The sequence below is a fragment of the Orcinus orca genome, chromosome 13, assembly GCF_937001465.1.
Source record: "Orcinus orca chromosome 13, mOrcOrc1.1, whole genome shotgun sequence".
Classification (NCBI taxonomy): domain Eukaryota; kingdom Metazoa; phylum Chordata; class Mammalia; order Artiodactyla; family Delphinidae; genus Orcinus; species Orcinus orca.
In genome coordinates this window covers 68,201,748-68,228,106 of record NC_064571.1, presented here as the reverse complement: position 1 = coordinate 68,228,106, position 26,359 = coordinate 68,201,748, and the positions used below count along the sequence as shown (strand labels likewise).

Here is a 26,359-nt window from a genome sequence, read left to right as displayed (position 1 = left end):
TTATGCAATATGTATTGGGCTGGCCAAAAAGTTCATTCGACTTTTTCCATAAGATGGCTCTGGCAGCACTTAGTTGTCGTTAATTTCATTCAGAACAGTTTTGTTAGATTGTATTGTGACAGTTGTCATATCAGTGTGCATCTAAAAAAAAAAACTTATCAAAATTGGTCCAGCGGTCGGGTAGACCAGTTGAAGTTGATAGCGATCAAATCCAGATATTAATTGAGAACAATCAACATTATGCCACACAGGAGATAGCCAACATACTCAAAATATCCAAATCAAGCACTGAAAATTCACAAACTTGGTTATGTTAATCGCTTTGATGTTTGGATTCCACGTAAGTTAAGTGAAAAAAACGTTCTTGACCGTATTTCCACATGCAATTCTCTATGTAAACGTAAAGAAAACGTTCAATTTTTAAAACAAATTGTGACAGGCGATGAAAAGTGGATACTGTACAATAATGTGGAACGGAAGAGATTCTGGGGCAAGCGAAATGAACCACCACCAACCACACCAAAGGCTGGTCTTCATCCAGAGAAGGTGATGTTGTGTACATGGTGGGATTGGAAGGGAGTCCTCTACTATGAGCTCCTTCCGGAAAACCAAACGATTAATTGCAACAAGTATTGCCCCAATTAGACCAACTGAAAGCAGTACTCGACGAAAAGCGTCCAGAATTAGTCAACAGAAAACTTATAATCTTCCATCAGGATAAGGCAAGACCGCATGTTCTTTGCTGACCAGGCAAAAACTGTTACAGCTTGGCTGGAAAGTTCTGATTCATCCACTGTATTCACCAGACACTGCACCTTCGGATTTCCATTTATTTCAGTCTTTACAAAATTCTCTTAAAGGAAAACATTTCCAGTCCCTGGAAGACTGTAAAAGGCACCTGGAACAGTTCTTTGCTCAAAAAGATAAAAAGTTTTGGGAAGATGGAGTTATAAGTTGTCTGAAAAATGGCAGAAAGTAGTGGAACACACAAAAGGGTGAATATGTTGTTCAATAAAGTTCTTGGTGAAAATGAGTCTCTTATTTTTACTTGAAAACTGAAGGAACTTTTTGGCCAACCAATATTTCTCACTAGCAACAAATTTATCATGATTTGTTTTTCTCCAATTCTTTTTTATCCTCTCCAATTCCTATCCATCACCAAAAGAGGGGATGGGTGGGCCATGGAGTCTTTTGTCTCACCCAACTGTACTCTGGTCAAAAACACTTAAGGACGATGGGGGTTCAAAGAGGAACTGCAGGGGAGGCCCAGGGCTGGGGGTCCTGGCCTCCACCACTTCACTAAAGCACAGCAGCTTGCCTCAAATCTGAGCATACACTAAGTTTCTATGTTTGCAGAAAGAATCCTGCTGCCAAAAACTGTTTGAAATCTCTGCACTCCATTTTTCTATTTATGCAATACCATAGTCATTTAAAACAATGCTAGAAAAATCCAGAAAGAAAACACTACCTTGTTAGTTGTGGGAGTTGCTGTATTTTAAGAAAAGGAACACGGAAATGAATAGTCAAAGCAATGAAAAAAAAAGGTGGGACTAGGTATAGAAGAAGGTTTCATTCAGCTCAATTTAACCTAGCAAAGCACTCAGCTGGGTGTTGAGAGAGAATGGGGTGGGAATGATGCTAAGATGAATGAGAAAAAGATCCTAGATTTTTTGGTCCAAGAGAACAATGAGAGAAGTTCAAAACTGACTATGATACAGAAAAGAGAGATGCAAAGGGCACGGGGGAGGGGAGCAGTCTAAAGGAGAGGGGATCACTTTAATTGTGAGGGATGAGGGAGGAAGCTTCTCCTCCAACCCTGGGTTGGCATGACTTAGTCATTCCACAGAAATTTACCACTGAGAAGACACTTCGCAAGGCCAAAGAAAGGATACGGAGAGCCAGGGATGCCCTTGTTCATCTCAAAACCAAGGAAAGTGATTTAAGACAAGGTTTCTCAAACTTGATTGTGCATACAAATTACCTGGTTGGTGGGAGAGTCTTGGTAAAAAGCAGATTCTGGGGAATTCCCTGGCAGTCCAGTGGTTAAGACTCCAGGCTGCCACTGCAGGGGGCATGAGTTCCATCCCTGGTCAGAGAACTAAGATCCTGCATGCCGCGTCGCATGACACAGAGGGGGGCGGGGGGTGGGGGGAAGAAGACCCTGATTCAGCAGGTGAAAGGTTGGCCTGATATCCTGCATTTCTAACAATCTCCCATGTGACTCCAATGCTGCTAGTCAGATACTTCAAGCAGCGGGGTCTAAAAAACCATGCCACAGTCAGATGTTAGTAATACGTCATAAGGCATTAACTTCTGTGACAAATACTGCTACTTGCCTGCCCAACATCCATTCTCTTTTTATTTTACAATGAGAGTCCCAGTTTTGTTCGTCAGGGTAATATGCTCAGCTAAAACTGTTTGTTTCCCCAGTATCCACTACAGTGGTGTTGCAGGAAGGGGGTTACTCCTTCCAAGGGCCAAGAGTGGAGCTCTTGTCTAACACTTAGAAATGAATTGTCTAAGGAGACACACGTGCTGACAAAACAAGAGACTATATTGGGAAGGGGGAGAACAGCAGGGTAAGGGAACCCAGGAGAACTGCTCTGCCACGTGGCTTGCGGTCTTAGGTTTATGGTAATGGAATTAGTTCCTGGGTTGTCTCTGGCCAATCATTCTGACTCAGGGTCTTTCCTGGTGGCACTCGCATCACTCAGCCAAGATGGATTCCAGCAAGAAGGATTCTGGGAGGTTGGTAGGACATATGGACTGGCATCTCCTCTCTCCTTTTGACCTTTCCCGAGTTGTTCCAGTTGGTGGTAGCTTGTTAGTTCCGCATTCCTTACCAGGACCTCCTATTCTAAGATAACTCATGCAAGTGGCTACTATCTTGCCTGGCCAGGGCTGGAGGTTTCAGTCAGTGTTTCCCTTAACAGTGGGAGTGGGGGTGACACAATTCAGACAAAAAAGGTGCAGGCAGAACTTTCTGGAGAAGGTAACCTTTCCTGTTTAAAATGGCAAAACCTCTGACGGGGAAAGTCTTGGTCTCTGTCTCGGCTTTCGGTGTCTTCTCCTTTTTCCTGACTGAAATATGGACCTAATGCCTAGAGAGGCAGCAGCTCTCTTGCCATCATGACATTGAAAACCACAGACTCAAGGTGGTAGAGCTGGAAGAAGCAGCCTGGATCCTTCATGCTTTGTGGACTCTACCTTCCTACTGTTTTTTGGTGTCTAGGTTTGGGTTTCCACAGAAGCAGCCCTCAGATAGGAATTCAACTGTTGTTCATTTGGGAAGTAATCCCAGGAGATGGTGACACAGGGAAGGGAAGGAAGCCAAAAATGGTGTGTCATCTATTCAGTTACCAAAGTGGGAAACTGGAGCTTAGTCCCACTGGTGAAGTCCAAGAGACCATGTAGCACACATACCAGAATTATCCCACCAAGGGGAGAGGGGGTTGGAGCATGCACCCATGAAATCCCATCCATCCTTGGGGGAGGGCTGCTTTTGCAGGGCATTAAATCTCCAGCACACTGGCTTGCTGTACACACAGGCCAGACATACTTCCACAGCCTGAAAAAACCCTCAGACCAAGATTGAGGATATTTTCAGTAGCAGTGAGAAGCATATAGACAGGCATCTGCTGCACCTGGTAAAACTCAATCCAGACTCTGTTACCGAGTCAAACACAATTCTAGCTGAAAATCACCTTAGGAGTATTCTGATTTTGAAAGAAGTTCTCACCCCTATCACAAGAACATAGAAGGCAAAATTATTTAACACTAAGTTATATATCTGTAATGGCAGAATGCAAGGCAACATATTTAGAGGCAGGAAGCCTTTTCTAGCAAACTTTAAAACACACTATATAGGCAACTACATACTCTGCCAATGGGAGCAGGCAGCAAGCTTCTCCACAATGTGGGGATTTGATATAACACCCAGAGCTTATAAATATGTTACTCACACAGAATATTTTCCCACTTAGTCTAGATTTCATTTTCTTGCTTCTTGGGCAAATCAAAGAGACTTTCCATGAGTTCAGGAAAAAGCATTCTCCAGGTAGGGAAAGCTCCCATCCTTCTAAATGATTAGCATCCTTATGAATGACTCAGAAGATGAAATAAGAAGAAAGTTACTCAGAAAAGCACATGGCAGCAAGCTGAGACAAGGCAGAAATGTGAAGAAAGATGAAAAGAACGAGTTCATAAAGTTCTTGAATGTAGAAACCAGAAGTGAGGACACTGAGATCGTCTTTTATTCTTGTCTGAGCCCTCTGGCTGACCTTGAGGAGAATGAAAGCAGCGTGGGAAGGAGAAGGGCCCTAGCCTCAACTCCACTCCACTGCCCATCACCCCACTCTCTGCACAGCACCTGGGTTAAGGGTTGGTCACAGCCAAGGCAACACAGACTGGAAATTAAGCAGGCATAAAAATTCAAAGTTCAATGATTTCAAAGAAAAACTCAGCAGAAAAAGCAGCCATCACTGAGGGGCAGAGAGCAGCAGTAGCTGCAATGATACTGTATCACCCCCCTCCACTGACCTAAGGAATGAGCTTTGGGCAGGCAGGGCCAGAGTGCCACCAGGACAAAAATCAATAATAAAAACAAAAACAAAGAAAAAGCAATAAGCCCAAGCTCACGGAGGAGAAGGGGAACCGCTGTCTTTTTAAAGAATTGTAAGAACTTTTCATGGTCTCAGATATTTCCAAATCAGGTTTCAACACAGCCAAAGGGCATGCAATTAAGCAAATGCTTTTGCTACATGAGAGTAAACGCTTTACTTTCTTTGTTGTTGTATAAATCACAACGATGGAACTGTCCTTCTTGAATCAGCAATGCAGGCCCCGAAGTGATCTTCATCACTTCTTTCTTAGGAGTTTGTTGGCCTGGTCTCTTAGGAGTTAAGACCTTTGCGAATCTCAGCTTACAAGCTTATCCATAACATGAGATACATCCATCTTTTCCATGTCTTAGAGTTGTTGTCAAAGTCAAAACGGAAAATGTATCATCTACGAGAAATGGCTTATAAACTGAGAGTACATGTAAAAGACTATTATTACTAACATTACGGCTGTCCCCTAAGCAGATCTGTGTTTGCTGTTTATACAATATTAGTGTGACCTTGGATAATACAATAATACAATGTGACTCTGAGGATTAAATGAGATAGTATGTATTCAGACCTAGCACAGGCCCTCGCACATTATATGCTCTGTATGTGCTGGCTATTGTTATCATTATCATCATCATCATCACCACCAACAACAACAACAGCACCACCCTCACCATCATCAACATGTCGCATTTATTTTAAATTATAAATGCCCCCAATTAGTGAACATTCTCTTGCTTTGATTCATGAGCATTTGCCGCTTGTGTTTCCTTTTTGAGCCAATCTCTAAGCCACCAAACAGCATCAGAAAAGTGAGAAAGATGACTTTTACTGATACCCTGAGGGGTTTTTCTCTTCCAGAAGATAAGTAATGAATGAATGTGAGGTTACTTTGAAAACCAAATAATGTACCCTCCATATTGTTATTACTTTTGCCCAGTTTTTATTTTTGTCAACAGCACTCACACAGGTGTTGTCACCATCAAGCCTGGGAAATGCAGAAAAGGAGGCTGGACCTTTTCAACCAAACAGTCATGGAGCACATTTTTCATTAGCCCTGGAGCTAGTCAAAGGTAGTTTAGCCACCTGTGGACAACTCAGGTCCATCCCATCCATCACCCTTCCAAAAACTCATAGCATCACACAATGTGAATGCTGGAAAAGCCCTCAGCAATCTAGTCAATCCTTTCATTTTATAGATGGGGCAACTGGGATAAAGAAAAATAAAGGACTTGAACAATACCCAGATAACGAGAGGTAGGACCAGAGCCAGAACCCACGTCTACTTAACTCTCAACCCAGTGTTCTTTCACTACCTGGTGCCACCTCTTCTTGCAGTCAGGTGGCACAGTCAGAGCCTTGGCAGGAAGGGTGGCAGGAAGGCAGCTCATGCAGGTGGGAGAAGCCAGGAGCAGCTGGAAATTAGCTGGCTGCAGTGAAGATGAAACATACATGGAAACAAGCCCCATGAACAGATAGAGGCAGGCGTGAAACAAGGCAAGAATGGAGCAGACCCGTCCAAAGGGTAGGAAGAACAGATGGGAGCCCAAACCCAGTTGGCAGGGACACCTAGCCAAGCTGTCAGAGACAATTACCTGGGATCCAGACTCATGGGACTCGCTGTGTTACTGGTTCCACATCTCTAGGAAGTCCAGCTCTGACCTGGAGTGACCAGGGCTGAGGGATGGACTATTATTCTGAGATATAAAGGGTTGACTTTGGTTTCTGATGTTATTTTGATTATGAGTGTTCCAACCTTACCATTCCAAAGGGTCTCATGTAATGAAAGCTTAGGTCAAGGGTGGAAACCACAGGCTAACAGTAAGAGTTTCACAGATCTTGAGTACAAAAGCCTGGAAAAATGAAGCAGGAATTTCCTCCCAACCCTGGATACTGAGAGCATTCACCAGGACTGAGTTTCTGCAAGAGCTGACGATTAGGAGAATCAGAAGAAACTGGTCCTTAATGAAAGGAAATTTTCACGTTTGTCCCATGACTTACATGTGACTTAAAAAATAAATCTTAAAAATCAAATCCTTTTATTCTGAGGCAACTATATAGAATGTGTGAAAGACCACATTTTCTACCTATTAGCATTCCCTGAGTAGAATAATAGCTTTGTGGAGATAAAGAGGGCACTTGAGGCAGAAAATAGTGTGTACAATGGCACAGAAGTAAGAAACAGCACTCCTTGACCAAAGAACAACAAGGATGACTGGAGAATGGGGTGTGTGTCAGACAGCAACCACAGAAAGGGTTGGAAAAGCAGGCAGAAGTTAGAACTTGGAGGGCTTTGCATACTAGATGGGGTCCTTTGGACTTTATCACAATAGATCCTCATGATGAGTCTCAAGCACAGTCGGTCATCATTATTCATACATTTGATATCTGCAAATTCTCCTACTCACTAAAACTTATTTGTAACACCCAAATCAATACCTGCAGTGCTTTCTCTGTCACTCACAGACATGTGCAGAGCAGCAAACATTTTTGTACACGTTCCCAATGAGGTGAAACAAGGTGGTATTCTTTTGGTCTCAGTTTTCATACTATAAACCAGGGCCCTTTCTGCTGTCTATTTAGTGCCACGTTTTTCACATTTTGTGCTGTGTATTAGTGATTCCACTGTTTATGGTAGTCCCCAACTGTGCTGCTGGAGTGCTGCACAGCAAGAAGGCGAAGAAAATGCGTGTGTTAGACAGGCTGCACTCCGACGTGAGTCACAGTGCTGTTGGCCGTGCGTTTAATGTTAATGAATCAGTGATAGATATTAAATGTTTTTAAATAGAAACACAAAGAAAACAGCGTTATGTATTGATAGATTAATTAAACTTTTGCGACAGAGGCTCACAGAAACCTAACTCTGCATTTCCCCCTAGGAGCACTGATTCAGTATTCACTAATTCAGAGTTCTCATCGCCTTTACAGAACATAACTACCACGAATAAAGAGAATCCACTGGACTTAGCACAGCTTTGTTTTATTTTACTTTTAAATTTCCATTTCAAAAATGGTGAACCTAAATCTCACAAGGCTGAGACTTGCCCAAGGCCCCATATCTACTAAAAGATGGAGCCAGAACTTGAACCCAAATGGTGTGACCCCCAACTCCCATCATATTTCTACTCTGAAACACTGAAGATGCTAAAATAACAGAAATGCCAGTGTCCAGTAGGCCAGGTCTTAGAAATCTGCAGTCAGCTACACCACAAAACTGAAAGATAATTCACTGCAAGTCTGTAAGGATGCCTAGCCCCTCCTGGTTGAAGGGAATGGCCAGGTAAAGCACTAGAATCCTGTGTGGCTCCACCTGAGCTGGGCTTTACAAAGATTAAACTTATCAGTGGCTTGTTACAGGATCCACAGTTGGCAGTCCCTGGAGGAGCCCAGTGTCTTAACATTCCATATGCAGCAGAGCCTGGTGGCCTGGAGTCAGATAATAGCAGCCTGGTGTATGTACACTTAATGATCCCTCCGGCAACTCCAAAGCCCTCCTTCTGCTTCCAAGTCCTGATATATTTTTAAGGAAGACTGAACAGATTATGAAGGAAATCAATGAAGGGCATGGTATTGTGAGGGAGCAAAGTAAGAAAAGGAGGCCATGGGGTGAAGCAGAACGACAGCTTTCTGCTCAGGCTGTGCTCCTTTGGGGTTCTTAGATGCCTGTTCTATATCCAGCTGGTCTGCATGAAAATGTAAACACAACTCGTGAGTGGTGAAGCGTGTGTGTGTGTGTGTGTGTGTGCGCGCGTGCATGTGTGTGTGCGTGTGTGTGTGTGTGTATGTTGGGCAAATGGGGTGAAGGGAACCAAAATATCAGAAGAAAAAAAAAAGAAAAAATTTCCCATCTGCTATATTAGTAATTGACCATCTCTACAAGATCCCCTTCAAATCTGCCCAAATTTGTTCCTTCAAAGAGAAAAAAATCAAAATTTAAAAGCGTCAAACTAGACAGCAGCAGCTCCAGGTTAATCATGGAGTTTGTCATATCAGCCCCAGCTTCTCCTTCCAAGATTTTCTGCCCCCTCTCAGACGCTCAGGACCCCATGGTCTCACCCTATGTCCACCCTCTAAGAAGCATGGGATTTATTGTTTAAAGGCACCCTGCAGGCCAGCTAATCAGAACACGTACCCAAGGCAGGGATATACACTTTGGCACTATTAAGAGGGTCTTTCAACCTCCACTGGAACACTGTCCACCCTGTGAAGTTGTGGGAGAGGGTTCCTCTAATGACAAGGTCAGCAAACTACGGCCCACAGGCCAAATCTGGCCAGCCACCTGCTTTTGTAAATAGTATTTTATTGTCACACAGCCATGCTTATTATGTATTGCCTATGGCTACTTTCATACTACAGTGGCAGAGTTGAGTAAATATGACAAAGACTGTATGGCCTATAAAGTCTAGAATATCTTCTATCTGTCCCTTTAGTGAAAAAGTTTTCCAGATCCTGCTTTAAATGAAATGGAAGGGTCTTCTTACATTACACTGAAATCTGCAATCTGCCCTGTTGGCCATCATTCTCCCCTGGAGTGCCATGGGAGGCTATGTCCTCTTCCATCAGACAGCTCACCCCGTTCACCATCAGACAACCCTTTGGTTATGTATAATCAATCACTGTGGTTTGCTCTTGGTTCTCTCTTCCCTGAGATGGAAACCCCTGTCATATTCACTCACTGCTTGTATTTTAGAAGGGGACCAATGCACACCCATGCCTGATCATGCTCTGCATTCTAAGGAAGCTCTGTATTTCTCATGCCCACTCCCTCCCCTCCCCTCTGCCCCAGAAATCTTTGGGTTCTTAAACTTAAGTACTTAAACATATAGTGCTAGATATAACTTGTACTTATTTAGCATCAATTCCCTTTACAAAGAGCCTGTCTGGTGAGATTTGCTTTGCCTATTAATCAATTTGCAGCCCCTAGCCAAATGGGTAGGGTAACAAGCAAATGTAGACAAGAAGGAAAAAATGTTTGAATTCCATTTGGCTGGATATTAGAATCAATGATTGCTGTAGAGAAAAAAAAAAAAAGACCTTATAGACCAATTCTTTTATTTGCAGAGGAGTGAGCAGAGACCCAGAGAGCTTATAGAACTTGCCCAAGGTCACGAAACTGAGCAGTGGTGAGATTTAGACCAGAACTCAGGTGTTCTGACTCCAGGATCATTCTTTCCACTGTTGTTTTTATTTTCATCTCTCCATATGACTAATTCCGTTAGAGCCATAGCAACAAATGTTTTGGGCATCTCAATGAACATAACTGGGATAAGAGAAGATCTGTTCTAGGCCATATTACCCTATATACAAAGATTCCTCTTCATCCCACTTTCCCCCAACTCTCTGAGGCTTTGGAGTCAGGCCTGCGACAGTCAGAAAAAATCATCAACATTTATATAATTTACTGAGCACTTACTATGTACCAAGCAGTCTGACAACTGCCTTTACACTGATCATCTCATTTAATCCTTACAACAAGAAGAAGGTATTATTATTATCCACATTGTATGACTCAGAAAACCAGGTTTTAAAAGAGCTAGCTGAGTGGCTATTTGGTGGAACTGGGATCCCACAACCAGACAATCTGACTCCAGAGCTGGAGCCCTGTGGCCCCCATACTCTCCTCCTCCTGTTGTTGAAATCTCACTGGAGCTTATTTACTGCATGACACAGAGCCAAGTCTTTTCACAGAGGCATTGTTTGGTTGTCCTTTCCCTAATACTCTTCATCTCTTTCTCTTCTTCCATTTTCATGTGCAATCAAGCAATGATTTTTTTGTGCAATCAGAAAAGATCTATAATGGACCCATTACAAGTCTATATTTCCTTTTCCTGTTTCTCCTCTTATTTTTCTCTCCTTTCATTTTTTTCTTCTCCCTTTAATGGCTTACATCTGCCTAAAGTGCCCACAGGTATTCCCAGCTCAGACAAGGCATGCAGGAATAAGAGTTTGCTCTGCTTTGGATCCTGTTCTGTTAAAGGCACAGTCCACGCTATTGACCCTACCTCCTCCACAGCAGGCACCTGACTCTGGCCTGACAAACTTGGACCCTGAATTCAGTTCTGCTCATATTGGATCTTTCTACACCACACACTATAAGTGATGCTGGAATATAAAAAGAAAATACACTCCCTGCCTTCCTGGAGTTTACTGCCTGGTGGGGGTCAGGGAAACTTCCAGGCAAAGAAAAACACTTAATCTGAGTACTTTAGGATCAGCCAAACCCAGAAAGAGAAAGAAGGTGTGGGTTCATGTAGAGGATCTAACATGCATGGATCCTCAGTCTAGGGTCCACTGAACATGGAGGAATCCCTTGAGCCTATTCACGGGGTAAGACTAAGAGTCCTTTACTCATATAACAGCCATGACTCAGCAAGCGTTTGCACTGTATCTTATGCCTTTTAAATGTTATCTCATTAATTCTTTACACCGAACTACTGGGTAGGTAGCATTTGCCCCACTGTATAGATCTTATGGGCTTAGAGAAACTAAGTTCCTTGCCCAGTTTAGGAAGATAAGAAGTGACTCAGGTGAAACTGGAAAAGTGTTTATTCTGATTTTCAAGTCCATGCTCCTTACCTCTACAAAAATTTCTGCCCTCCCTGGAGCAGTGTGAGCTTCTCTTTTCCAACCTGAGATATACTGACCCATTATTCACTGGGAGCTTTTATAAGAGGTGAAGTTGGGGGTTGAATATGCTCAAAAGGGTTACATGAACCCTGAGGGCAAATTGTCAGGAAGAGCATGGGCAGTTGTGCCCTCCCAGCGGCATCTCCCCTCGAGAGGTGCTCGATGGCACAGCAAGAAAAGCACATGGTGTTCAAGGGCAATGTACCGTGTTTGTGTCCTCTCCCTCTGCCACACTTTCCAAAGCTGGCATTTCTGCAGGGCCCCTTAGACTGGCTCTTGGGGCCTGTGTCTCCCTCCCCACCATTACTAGGCCCCTGCCTTATGCCTGGATGTCTGGATGCTTGCCGATGTACAACAGGTGGCTCTGCAATCCCTCAGGGCTCCCAGCACCCCTGGACTCCAAGCTGAGCTCCTGACTGCTGGCTCCAGCACAATCTTGGCCTGGAAATTACCAACTGCTTTTGGTAATGACATGGCCAATGATGGATAAATGCTGTTCTCCTTCCTCCAGATCCCTTACTATCCTTTAGTAAGGATACTTACTAAACTTAAGTATCCAGTACTTAAAAAACAAACAAACAAAAACCCCGCAAAACACAAAGTCAGCAGGTTTACAATAATTAAACAAAGCCCTGCAGGCAGAGCTGATGCAAAGCCCATGTCCAGAGCAGTGAGGGAAGCTGCAGGTTGGAGCTTGTGTTTGCACCTCCCTTTGGGCCCAGCAGCTGGAGCCTGGCCATGTGCGTTTGAGGACCAGCTGCAAGATGGGGAAACCAGGACTCCTTAGAACAGAAGCTAGGTGCTAAGACTAAAAGAGTTGTGCGAGGCCAATAAACACTGGGCTTGTTTTCCCCTAAAGGCCCCCAGGGTATTAGTTATAGTCAGAACAATCTTCTTAAATCCAACTCTGTGTTTTCTGCCAGCCAGTCTTATGTCTGAGCAGGGTTAAGTTCTGGGAGACAGTTACCTGTGGCCGGCACCCGACACTTGAGAGAGCAGAAGCGTTTAAAGTCAGAAGAACTGGATGAAGCAATGTCTCAGTCACTTGCTGGTTGTGGAACCCAGGCACAGCCCAAATCTCCCTGAGCCTGTTTCTCACCTATAAGATGAACAAAAGATGTATTACAAAGACATGAAAACCCTACTGTGAGCATCAACTGAGTTAATCTATGCAGAGGGCAGACATGTAGTAGGAGCTTAATCCCCTTTGGTGAAGACTTACTTGTTTATATGTCAGTTTTACATTCAGAAAACTATCAGAACACAACATTTATTGTATTGTAATTATTACTTTATAACTCCCTTTTCCTATTTGATTTAGAACCCCTTAAGAAGAGTTATTCACCAAATGTTTGCTGAATCAGTGAATGAAAAGATGGAAGGACAAGAAAAGGAGAGAGCAGTGGAAAGAAAGATTTTAATAAATATATATGGGAATTTCCTTCTAGCTACTATGTATTCCCCTCAGCACATGGATGCATGAATCCATTTAACAAACATTTGAGGGGGGCACATTTGCTGTGTATTAAGTGTTAGATATACAAAGAAAGATAAAAAAGATACTCCAAGAAAAATGAAAAGCTCTCAGGAAAATTATGGTCCAAATATGAAGCAGCTGGCTTGACAAAGAATAGGAGATCACTGTACTTAAAGAAGAAGTGAACTGGATTTTGAACAACAGACAGACTTAGTGGTAAAAGGAAGAGGGAGAAAAGTCTTCTCTTAACAAGAAAAATGTACAATTCATAACTTTAGGATAGGGGTTGAGGAGGGGCAAGCACAAGAAAGGCAAAATCCAAATATGAAATCAGCTTAAATACGACATGATTTGGAGCAAGTGGTGGAATGTAATAAAGAAATCCATTTGAGGATTTTCCCCTTAAGATGTACAAGAGGAAAGATATTGCAACTACAGAGAAAGATTGGTAACTGGAGCACAGTATTGTACTTGGCTCTGCAATGAACAGTCAGCACCTCCTCATAAATAACCTCAAAGCTTTGTGTTGGCTTCCACTTTTGGAATCAACTTAGAGTTAAGGCAAAGAAAACTTAATTATAATTCCAAAACATCATGTAGATACTCTCAACTTTAGCAATGTATGATTCAGCTCACAGAAATTGAGAGGTGAAGGAACAGGAAGTAAAGGGAGGCGTAATGAATACCCCAGAAGATATGTATTCTTTATTTTCAGAGGTATATTTCAAGGGATATCTGGATCAAAGGTAAATATATATGTAATTTTGTTAGATATTACCAAATTCCCTCTATAGGAGTTGTACCATTTCACATTCCTACCAGCAATGAATGAGAGTTCCTGTTTTCCAGCCCTAATTCCAAAGGATAAAAAATGGTATCTCAGTATAATCTTAATTTTAATTTCTCTTATTATGAGTCAAGTTGCATGAATTTTTTTATCATTGAAAAGTTTCTTCTAATTTCGATGTAGTCAAATTTATCTTTTCTGTTATTAAATCTGGATTTTACAGTCAAAGTTCAAAGCAGAATTAATAAGAATATACACAAGTCATAGCAGATTTTGCCCATGTTTTATTCTAGCACTTGTGTGGTTTTGTTTTTCATATTCAAGTCTCTGATCCATTTGGAATCCTGAAATAAATCCCATGTGGTCACTGAGCATAATCCTTTCTATGTTGCTGGATTTAGTTTAAGAATTTTTGCATTTATTTTCATGAAGACTAATGCTCTGTAGTTTTCTTTCCTTGTGACATCATTGTCTGGCTTTGTGTCAAGATAATACTGGTCCCAAAGAATGAGCTGAGAAGAGCTCTTTTGTCTATTTTCTGAAAATGTTTGTGTAAGATTGGCATATATTTGATTCATATATGTGAATTCATTCAACTAGGCCTGGGCTTTTCTTTGTGGGATGATACTAATCAGAATTTTTTACTCATTGTATGCCTATTCAAATTTTCTATTTATTCTTGAGTCAGTTTTGATATTTTTGTGTCTGTCTAGGAATTTGCTCATTTTATAGAAATTACTGAATTTGTTAGCATAAAGTGATTTATAATATTCTCTTATAATTACATTCATTACATCTAGCGATGTCCCTTTTTCATTCCTAATATTGGGCAATTTGTGTTTTCTCTCTTTTTCTATGTCAGTATGGCTAAAGGTTTGTCTTTTAAAAAATCTTTTTTTTGTTTGTTTTTTTGTTTTTGCAGTACGCAGGCCTCTCACTGTTGTGGCCTCTCCCGTTGCGGAGCACAGGCTCCGGACGTGCAGGCTCAGCGGCCATCGATCACAGGCCCAGCCGCTCCGCGGGATGTGGGATCTTCCCGGACCGGGGCAAGAACTGGTGTCCCCTGCATCGGCAGGCAGACTCCCAAGCACTGCGCCACCAGGGAAGCCCAAGCCCTGGTAGATTTAAGAAAATTGAAATCATATCAAGTATCTTTTCCGACCACAACGCTATAAGAGTAGAAATCAATTACAGGGAAAAAACTGTAAAAAATACAAACACATGGAGGCTAAACAATACACTACTAAATAACCAAGAGATCACTGAAGAAATCAAAGGGGAAATCAAAAAATAACTAGAAACAAACGACAATGAAAACACAATGAACCAAAAGCTATGGGATGCAGCAGAAGCAGTTCTTTGAGGGAAGTTTATAGCAATACAATGCTACCTCAAGAAACAAGAAAACTCTCAAATAAAGAAACTAACCTTACACCTAAAGCAATTAGAGAAAGAAGAACAAAAAAACCCCAAAGTTGGCAGAGGAAAGAAATCATAAAGATCAGATCAGAAATAAATGAAAAAGAAATGAAGGAAACGATAGCAAAGATCAATAAAACTAAAAGCTGGTTCTGTGAGAAGATAAACAAACTGACAAAGCATTAGCCAGAATCATCAAGAAAAAAGGGAAAAGACTCAAATCAATAGAATTAGAAATGTAAAGGGGAAGTAACAACTGACACTGCAGAAATACAAAGGATCATGAGAGATTACTACAAGCAACTATATGCCAATAAAATGGACAACCTGGAAGAAATGGAGAAATTCTTAGAAAAGCACAACGTTCTGAGACTGAACCAGGAAGAAATAGAAAACATAAACAGACCAATCAGAAGCACCGAAGTTGCGACTGTGATTAAAAATCTTCCAACAGGGGCTTCCCTGGTGGCGCAGTGGTTGAGAGTCCGCCTGCCGATGCAGGGGATACGGGTTCGTGCTCCGGTCCAGGAGGATCCCACATGCCATGAAGCCACTGGGCCCGTGAGCCATGGCCACTGACCCTGTGCGTCTGGAAGCTGTGCTCCGCAATGGGAGAGGCCACAACAGTGAGAGGCCCGTGTACCGAAAAAAAAAAAATCTTCCAACAAACAAAAGCCAAGGACCAGATGGCTTCACAGGCAAATTCTATCAAACATTTAAAGAACAGCTAACACCAATCCTTCTCAAACTCTTCCAAATATAGCAGAAGGAAGAACACTCCCAAACTCATTCTACCAGGCCACCATCACCCTGATACCAAACCCAGACAAAGATGTCACAAAGGAAGAAAACTACAAGCCAGTATCACTGATGAATATAAATGCAAAAGTCTTCAACAAAATACTAGCAAACAGAATCCAAGAGCACATTAAAAGGATCATACACCATGATCAAGTGGGGTTTATCCCAGGAATGCAAGGATTCTTCAATATACGCAGATCAGTCAATGTGATACACCATATTAACAAACTGAAGGAGAAAAACCATATGATCATCTTAATAGATGCAGAAAAAGCTTTCGACAAAATTCAACACCCATTTATCATAAAAACCCTACAGAAAGTAGGCATAGAGGGAACTTATCTCAACATAATAAAGGCCATATATGACAAACCCACAGCCAACATCATTCTCAATGGTGAAAAACTGAAATCATTTCCACTAAGATCAGAAACAAGACAAGATTGCCCACCATCACCACTATTATTCAGCATAGTTTTGGAAGTTTTAGCCACAGTAATCAGAGAAAAAAAAAAAAGGTATCCAAATTGGAAAAGAAGTAAAACTGTCACTGTTTGCAGATGACATGATACTATACATAGAGAATCCTAAAGATGCTACCAGAAAACTACTAGTGCTAATCAATGAATTTGGTAAAGTAGCAAGATACAAAATTAATGCACAGAAATCTCTTGCATTCCTACACACTAATGATGAAAAATCTGAAAGAGAAATTAAGGAAACACTCCCATTTACCACTGCCACAAAAAGAATAAAATGCCTAGGAATAAACCTACCTAAGGAGACAAAAGACCTGTATGCAGAAAAGTATAAGACACTGATGAAAGAAATTAAAGATGATACAAACAGATGGAGAGATATACCATGTTCTTGGATTGGAAGAATCAACATTGCGAAAATGACTATACTACCCAAAGCCATCTACAGATTCAATGAAATCCCTGTCAAACTACCAATTGCATTTTTCACAGAACTAGAACAAAAAATTGCACAATTTATATGGAAACACAAAAGACCCCGAATAACCAAAGCAATCTTGTGAAGAAAAATGGATCTAGAGGAATCAGGTTCCCTGACTTCAGACTATACTACAAAACTACAGTAATCAAGACAGTATGGTACTGGCACAAACACAGAAATATAGATCAATGGAACAGGATAGAAGCCCAGAGATAAACCCACGCACCTATGATCACCTTATCTTTATTAAAGGAGGCAAGAATATACAATGGAGAGAAGACAGCCTCTTCAATAAGTGGTGCTGGGAAAACTGGACAGCTACGTGTAAAACAATGAAATTAGAACACTCCTTAACACCATACACAAAAATAAACTCAAAATGGATTAAAGACCTAAATGTAAGGCCAAACTAAAACTCTTAGAGGAAAACATAGGCAGAACACTCTATGACATAAATCACAGCAAGATCCTTTTTGACACACCTCCTAGAGGAAGGGAAATAAAAACAAAAATAAACAAATGGGACCTAATTAAACTTACAAGCTTTTGCACAGCAAAGGAAACCATAAACAAGATAAAAAGCCAATCTCAGAATGGAAGAAAATATTTGCCAACGAAGCAACTGACAAAGGATTAATCTCCAAAATATACAAGCAGCTCATGCAGTTCAAAATTAAAAAAACAAACAACCCAATTCAACAATGGGCAGAAGACCTAAACACATTTCTCCAAAGAAGACACACAGATTGCCAACAAAGACCTGAAAGGATGCTCAACATCACTAATCGTTAGAGAAGTGCAAATCAAAACTACAATGAGGTATCACCTGACACCAGTCAGAATGGGCATCATCAGAAAGTCTACAAACAATAAATGCTGGAGAGGGTGTGGAGAAAAGGGAACCCTCTTGCACTGTTGGTGGGAACGTAAATTGATGCAGCCACTATGGAGAACAGCATGGAGGTTCCTTACAAAACTAAAAATAGAACTACCCTAGGACCCAGCAATCCCACTACTGGTCATATACCCTAAGAAAACCATAATTCAAAAAGAGTCACGTACCACAATGTTCATTGCAGCACTATTTACAATAGCCAGGACACGGAAGCAACCTAAGTGCCCACTGACAGATGAATGGATAAAGAAGATGTGGCACATATATACAATGGAATACTACTCGGCCATAAAAAGAAACAAAATTGAACTATTTGTAGTGAGGTGGATGGACCTAGAGTCTGTCATACAGAGTGAAGTAAGTCAGAAAGAGAAAAACAAATACCATATGCTAACACATATGTATGGAATCTAAAAACAAAAAAAGAAAGGTTCTGAAGAACCTAGGGGCAGGACAGGCATAAAGACGCAGACGTAGAGAATGGGCTTTAGGACATGGCGGGCGGGGAGGGTAAACTGGGATGAAGTGAGAGAGTAGCACTGACAAATATACACTGCCAAACGTAAAATAGATAGCTAGTGGCAAGCAGCTACATAGCACAGGGAGATCAGCTCGGTGCTTTGTGACCACCTAGAGTGGTAGGATAGGGAGAGTGGGAGGGAGACACAAGAGGGAGGGGATATGGGGATATTTGTATATGTATAGCTGATTCACTTTGTGATACAGCAGAAACTAACACACCATTGTAAAGCAATTATACTCCAAGAAAGATGTCAAAAAATAAAATAAAATAAGTATTCACCCACATAATTACTTTCCTTTATTGGAGTCTAAACTTGCACTTGCAGTTGATTAAGGATTCTATATTTTACAATTTTTGATATGATGCATTATTCCCTCTGCTTTGTAATGTATCCCCACTAAAACTTGTTCAAGGTAAGTGTGACATTTTTAAGACATCATTTTTAAGTGGTATCTGTGTGCAAATTATATTAGCACTTCCACATTGAATTGTTTTTATTTTAATGCATAGTGTCAAACAGATAAATACGTAATTTGTATTCTTGGGAGTCGAGAGAGTGGTATTAAAATTATCAATATAATAACATGCTTAAAATCTGAAATTCAAGGACAGTTATGAATATATGTTGGCGTTTTATCTCATAAAGTCATTTTCATCTTAAAGCTAGTCTTGGAATTTCTGTATCAAATAAAATATGTCAGTACCTCCCTTAAAGAGTAGACAGCCTAAAGGTAGAAGATGGAAGGAGCTAAGAAAAGAAAACCAGCCCTATTTTAACATTCTCCTTTCTTCTTACCTTGTTTTTCCTCTGTAAGTTCTGCCAACCTGGTTCCTTGACTCTGCATTAACTATGATATACATTTTTATGACTGTTTACAATTTACAAAACACTTTCACATTCATCTCGTTTAATTTTAGTCTCACAAGACTCCCAGGATATCTGGAAAACAGTTCTTTTTGTACCAATTCTTCAGAAGATGAAACAGGCTCTGTGGAGTAACTGATTACCCAAGCTGCCTGGCTGAGTGGGGATCAGAGCTCTTTTCGCTCCCCTACTAGCCTTCCCAGCACTCATATTATATATCAGGCGCTGACATGCTGGCCTAGCCACCTTTTAGGGTCTCTCTGGGTACCTTCCCTAGGAGCAGATGAGGCCTCTGGTGAAGTTGCCTGGAGCAGCTGACTCCCTTAGGAAGAGTATGGACTACAGTCAGAAGACCTAAATTCTGATTCTAGTCTTGGCCCTGCCTGATTCACTTAGCAACATCAGGCCCTTTACTCATCTTGTCTAGGCCTCAGTTCCCCCATCTATAAACTGGGGATATAAATGTGCCCTGACCACCTCACAGGCAAACTATGGAACTCGACATGATATATATATAACATATATGAAAACAGTTTCCAAAGCAGTGGTTTCATTTCACTGTGTCTCATAGACCCCTGGAGACGCCCTCTTTCAAGGTCTATGTCTTGGGACCTCATCATCCTTCGGAGTCAGTGCAAGTCCCCAGGGGTCCAGCCAGGCACAGGACCTTGAGGGGAGAGAAAGTGCATTGTTGTTGCCCTGACCCTCCCCCAGGGATGACTAAGGAGGCTGCTCCTGGAGGGGCCCTTCCTGCCCTGTCAGTCCAGCTTGCCAGTGGCTGCCCAGTTACATCATGGATCTGGTCTCCCCGAGTGTCCCTGCCTCAGCCATGGGTGGGGGGGCGGAGTTACATGACCTGATCTGATGAGAGCCAGGGCTCTGAGGTGCTGGAAGCCAGCCCAGTGCACGCCCCCACGGAGCCTGCCGGGGCAGCTAAGACTGAGAGGAGGGGAGGTAGGGCGCAGCAAGTGCAGATGCAAGCAGCAGCTGTTCCTCCAGCTCCTGTTCCTGGCCCCAGGGGTCTGCTTCCCCATCCTCCTGACCTCCTCAGGATGGAGTCCACTGTGTTCTGCGCTCATTACACGTTTACCTGGGTAAAGCTTCAAACCCTGGATTAGGCAGGTCCTGGCTGGGAAAATCTGCACTGCTAATGAGGGACAGCCAAGCAGTGGGGAGAGGGGCAGTGGATGAAGAAGAAGTCCTGGATCCAGAGCTACAAGAGCAGCCCTGGGAGAGTAGAGGAGGCTGGGGATCAGGGAAGCCCTGAGTTGGGAGAGAGGGGCAGGAGAGGGCCCCTGCACTTGGTACATAGTTTTCAGATGTGCTTCTAAGGCTTTACACAGTGAGGCTCACCACGTATAGGGAGGGAGAGGCACCTGCCACGAGGCCCCCTGCATTTTCATAATGGCTAGAGGATCAAGCCCAGAGACAGGAGGTGTCTGCAGGGTTCAGCAGGCCTGTTGGTAGAGCTGGAGGAGTTGCTGTCTGCTGCAGGGAGCCCCAGCCTTTGGAAGATTTTCATTGTCATCTGTCTAAAGTGTTTTAATAAGGTAATAATACTGCCGGTAATGGCTGGCATTGATGGATACTAAGCATTGCACAGCTAAACCATGTGCATGCAGTATTTCATTTAATCTTCAAAATGATTCTATAAAGCAGGGGCAACGAGAAAACTGAGGCTCACCTATGCAACTTGGCATAGCCTGTAATTACGTGACACAAAGCTCTGAACTAGGGATGGAGTCTGACTTCAGAGCCTGTACTCCTAAACAGCCTGCTGTTTTGAACTGACTCCCAGACATGAACAGACTCTATTAAATTACATCTGAGGACTCTTTTAAGGAGAATGCCAAAAATATGTCTATTGAGCACCTACTTTGTGCTAAGCATTTCACATTTATTACCTCGTATTCCTCATGACAATCCTATGAGATACTCTTCTCTCCAGTTTACAGATTAGAAAACTGAGACTCAGGGATGGTAAGTGATTCACTCAAGTTATGAACCTGGGATCCAAACCCAGGTCTGTCTGACTCTAGGGTCCATCCTCTTTCCACCAGGCTGATCTGGATGTGTTTATTTGTGATTCTCACTCAACTTCAGGGGCTCCTCATTAAAAAGAGAATAAGCCCCTGGAGAAGCTATAGGATTATGGGGGAAAGGGATCATAAGTTCAGGGTGGGAAGTATCATTCCAGAAAGGTTTCTACAAATCCCCAAATCCTGAGAGTTACTGATCCACATTTTGAGAACCACATTTTGGTTTCAGAGCCATTAACCCAGAGCTCCCTGAGATATAAAGTCACATGTTTTTGTAAAGTCTTGAAGGGGAAAACATCAGACCAAGAGTCAAAAGAAGTTTGCTCAGGTTCTCCCCTGAATTCTCCGAGGGACTTCCAGTAAGTCAATTATCTTCCCTGGGCCTGTTTCCTAATAAGACCTCCTAATGACCTTCCAACTCTAGTTCCTCATCCTGCAGTAAAATCTATCTTAGCCCATGAAAGTGGTTCCCAGTAAAGATGAGACAGGAGGGAGGCAGGGCACAACCTTTAAAAGAATGGGGACTTCCCAGGTGGTCCAGTGGTTAAGAATCTGCCTTCCAATGCAGGGAACACAGCTTCAATCCCTAGTCGGGGAACTAAGACCTCACATGCCATGGGACAGCTAAGCCCGCATGTCGCAACTACTGAGCCCCCACACTCTAGAGCCCACATGCCACAACTAGAGAGAAGCCCATGCGCTGCAACTAGAGAAGCCCACTCACCCAACAAAAAGATCCCACATGCTGTAACTAAGACCCAACGCAGCCAAATAGATAAATAAACATTTAAAAATAAATAAATAAATAAAAGAATGACATAGCCATTAAGGACATGACATAAACTGGTTAGAACCAACTAGGTCCAAGATGGCAGATGAGTCAATTTCTGCTAGATCTTGAGCCTCAGTACAGCTCATGTAATACATCAGCAAGCTAAATGACACACCCACAGGCGCCATGACAGTTCCAAGGCCAATCATAAAAGGCCAAAAAGTGGGTGGTGGCCCAATTCCTGGAAATCCCTGCCCCTTCCCCCAAATAGCTGGAATAATCCTCCCACTCATTAGCCTATGAAATTAACCACCCCTATAAAAACTGACAACCTGGTCCGCTGGGACCTCTTGCCTTCTGAGATGGCCCACACTCTGTCTACAGAGTGCGTATCTCCCTGAATAAACCTTTCACTTTACTATGGCTCACTCTTGAATTCCTTCCTGCATGAAGCCAAGAACCCACACTTGGTGGCTGTCCCAGGGACTTGCCTGAGACCTGAGACATGACCATCCTCTCGTGCCCCACTTTCTTTCCCGAAATAGAGATGTCCCGACATATTAATTGTGAAGCATACTACAAATCATTTGTTACTAATATTAGGTGTGCCAAATTAGAGATCATTCACGTAACATCACTTTCACTCATGATGATGAACAAGCAGGAAGGAAAGGATGAATTTCAACCAGCGCTAGAATGACACAGATACAAATTATTGGTGCTTCAAGGTTGATGCAGGTAAGGGTCAGCAATATAGAGCTGAGGCATCAGGAATGTGGCACAGACAAAGTGCCATTTGTATTGGGTCTTGAAGGACAAGGAGCTTTCCAGGGAAGAAGGGCCTTCCAGGAAGAGGACATATTAGATCCAAATGGTCTTCACCAACCATGATGATACTATTCATTCAGAGCATGATAATCCAGGCAGTATCCTCAGGGGAGACCTCAGGGTTCACAAGCCATAGTGTAAACAGGGCAAGCAGCCTCCCTGCTGCAGGGAGGATGAGTTCTGCAGTTGCAGTTTCTAGGGACTACTGGGAACAGAGGACATTTTCCTTCTTTCAGCAACTCCTCCCAGAGTCTGAGATCCTGCCCTCCTATATTTTGTCTTCTGCCCAGACCTGCTCAGTCTCGTCCAGTCCTGCCCAGCCTTGCCTTACTCTGCCCTGGTCCACTCAGCCCTAGAAGTCCTACCCAGTTCTGCCCAGTCCTCCTGACTTCTGCCCAGCCTGCGTGTCCTTGCCCGCACCTGTTCAGCACAGCACAGCCACGCTTCGCTCTGCTCAGTACTGTGTGGTTCTGCCCAATCTGCCTTGCCCAGCTAAGCCCTGCTCAAACAAGTTCATGTTCTGCTCAATCCTGCCCAGCGAGCCCTGCTTGGCCTAGCCCGGCCTAGCCCTGCCCAGCCCTGCCTTGGTCTAGTTCAGGACTATCCTCTCCCCTCCCAGACTCAAAGGAAGCCTCTTTTCTCCAAGATATCCTACTCCCTTTCTAAGGCTATGTTTGGGGACATTATAAGAAATAGCCCTAAGAAACCCACTACTGCATCTATTTTAAGAACTTTGTCAAGGACATTGTTTACTATAGGGATTCTCTTCATGGAAATCCTTGAGAGATGTTTCTCTCTGGATTCAATAATAGCAATTGTGCTTCTCAATTGACTGTATTGTTTTAACCTCAGGACACTGTGACCCTATGATAGTTCCAACTGTAGGGTCTTGCAAGAAAGCAAGGCGCAAATAAATGACACGCCCTTACAAGTGTATAGAATCACAGTGTACATTTCTGCACTAACATTTTTTCAGCTTACATTTTTTTCTTTGCCTCTTTTATTTATTATGATTAACTTATTTTTCTTTGTAATCTACCTTGAATTCTTCTTAGAAAGAAGTTGGGCACAAATAATAAGGAACATTTATTAAACTTCCACTCTATGCAGTGTTGCATGGATGGGGGTCCCCTGCTCTTTCACACACCTGGACGAGGCACATGGAAGAGCCCCCCTGTTGTATGTGGTGCTCCACTAGACACACAGCCCCTCCAGGCAAAAGGAAGAACTCACTCAGCAGGGTGATTGCTCTTATGCAGAACAACCTTGTAAATGCTTAAGAACTGGTTGTATTTGCTTTAGGGACTTTAAGAGAATCAGGTTTGAAAAACAGACCTGCAAAAGATAAGTGATTGACAGCTTTAGGTCTCCTAGAAGCAGAGCTCACAAATGAGTAAACATTGTCAGCTCATTGATTACCTTAAGGCAGAGGGCGGGAGGAGCTGAGTGGATATAGGAGGAAAAAAACCCCAAGTGGCATCAACTTGCATGCAATGGGCACAATGTATACTTCAATGTAACCTTTACCATCATCAAAAAGGACCAGAATTCATGAAGGTCCCACTAAGTAGAGAGTCTGAGGATACAGAGAGTAAAAGAGATGATCTTTACCCTCAAAGACCTCACATTCTCAATGAATAAAGAAGTCAGATAGGGCTTCCCTGGTGGCGCAGTGGTTGAGAGTCTGCCTGCCGATGCAGGGGACACAGGTTCGTGCCCCAGTCCGGGAAGATCCCACATGCCGCGGAGCGGCTGGGCCCGTGAGCCATGGCCGCTGGGCCTGCGCGTCCAGAGCCTGTGCTCCGCAACGGGAGAGGCCACAACAGTGAGAGGCCCGCGTACCGCAAAAAAAAAAAAAAGAAAGAAAAAAGAAGTCAGAGAGATTAAAAATTACATGGTACAAACTTGTCTGTGCAGAGTGTTCAGCTGGCAATAGGGTATCATATAGGCTTTGACTCTAATGCAGAGAATGGATGGAAGCACGCAGGAGGCCAGCTATCCAGGACCATAACAGCAAACCAGCAGCTCTGAGCAGAGTGGTGACAGAGGTGGCAGAAAAGAAATGGTAAGTGCCAACATAACCAGAGACAAAATAGAAAGCAGTCTCATTGTACATGCATTTATCTATATAAATTCAACTATGGGAGTGTGTATGTGCATGCATGAGAAAGAGGGAGGAACAATGAAAAACGTCATGTTCATCTGCCTGCTACTCCTCTCAGTGGTCATGTTTCAGGGAATGAGCATGAACCAGAATCTATGAATCTGATTCCTTCACTAGGACTCAGCTACCATGTGCCTCTCATAGTGTAAGCATCTCACAGAAGGGCTCTGTAAGTCTAATATGTAAAGGTCCTTTTTTACATGAACCCCCTCTTGGTGTCTTCATAAAATTATATATATTGTTCTTGATGGGTGATCTAAGGAATTTTCAGAAGTTAACTATGGACTCCAAGTAATTTCCTACTTTCTCCACTTCAGACTTTTGAGCTCCAACCTGGATAAGATGCAACTCTGTAAAAATATCTAACAGGTGCTTATATGCTTTTGATGAATGAGTAAATGAACAAATGAATGAATGAACCAATGAACGAACAGATAAAGAGGAGAAGGCAGAGATGAGAATAAGCCTCAAGTTGTAATCTGCGGTGATTAATAAAGGGGTCGCTGGGACAGTCATAGAAGCCCAGAGTTGGAGCTGGTTTTGAAGAAATGTCAGCAGATTTCACTCTTTGTCACCTTCTTGTCATTACACATGTCATTTCCTCAGTCGAAAGCTCCTATCCTTCTTTCCCTACCTGAACTACTTCTACTATCCTTTAAGACTTGGCCTAAACATCACATCCTTAGTTAAATCTTTTCTGAAACCAATGTGAAGATTTAGTTACTGTGCTACCTTATCACAAAGTATGTACTTCTATCAAAGGACCTATTTATAAGTGCTTTATGATCATTTATTGCAGTGTGTCCAACCTCTACTCATCTGCGAACATCTTATTCATTGTTTATTATTGATTCCTCTAAACAGAGCCTGGAACAAAATGCAAATTAAGAGAGTGAGTTCAGTTAAACACAAGCTGAGATTGATAAGACACCCATCCTGGTACGTTGAATTATTGGTCCCATTCTTCAGCCCCCTTGTAGTAGCAACCTCGTACTATGACCTCAGGGAGGGAAAAGTATACTTCCTTGCCACTTGATTTTGATCTTGTCCAGCAGTTTTCAAGCTGTGAGATGCAAACATCTGTAAGGGGGCAGGGTGGTACCTGGGATACTTTGGGGAGCTATGAGTTCAAAACTACTTCCATAATAATACTAAGACATTACTTGCTCTTTTCACTGAGTTGACATTTTCACTGATGGTACAGAGGCAACATTAGGTAAGACTGCTGGCATCTTAGCATGAACCAAGGCCACACCACCAACTGTACCAGTAGTCATGACATGATGCTCTTCACAGCCATGCACTCATGTCAAGAGAAAATTGCACTTTCTCTACCAATTTCCTTAATGAAGCAGTAAACAGGCTTAATTTCATTAAATCTTGATACCTAAGTAAATGTCTCTTAATAGTCTGTGTAAGAAAATGGGAAGTAAACATAAAGCACTTCTGTTGTATACCCAAGTTCTGTGGCTGTTCTGAGTAAAAGCCCTTGTGCGATTGAGTTGCAGGCTGCATTAACTACTCTTTCCATGGAACACTTTTACTTGAAAGAATGACTAACAAACTATGATAATTCAGACTTGTGTATTTAG

At 42.5% G+C, this 26,359-nt stretch overlaps 1 protein-coding gene across 1 annotated transcript in view; it reads right to left on the bottom strand.

Annotated features, from left to right (window-relative positions):
- Positions 1 to 26,359, bottom strand: part of LOC117200783 (ALK tyrosine kinase receptor-like) — a 690,386-nt gene that overhangs the window by 625,916 nt on the left and 38,111 nt on the right. The window contains exon 2 of the mRNA XM_033425214.2: positions 12,205 to 12,336. The gene's annotated coding sequence lies outside the window, so the exon portion shown is untranslated. The remainder of the gene's footprint in view (positions 1 to 12,204; positions 12,337 to 26,359) is intronic.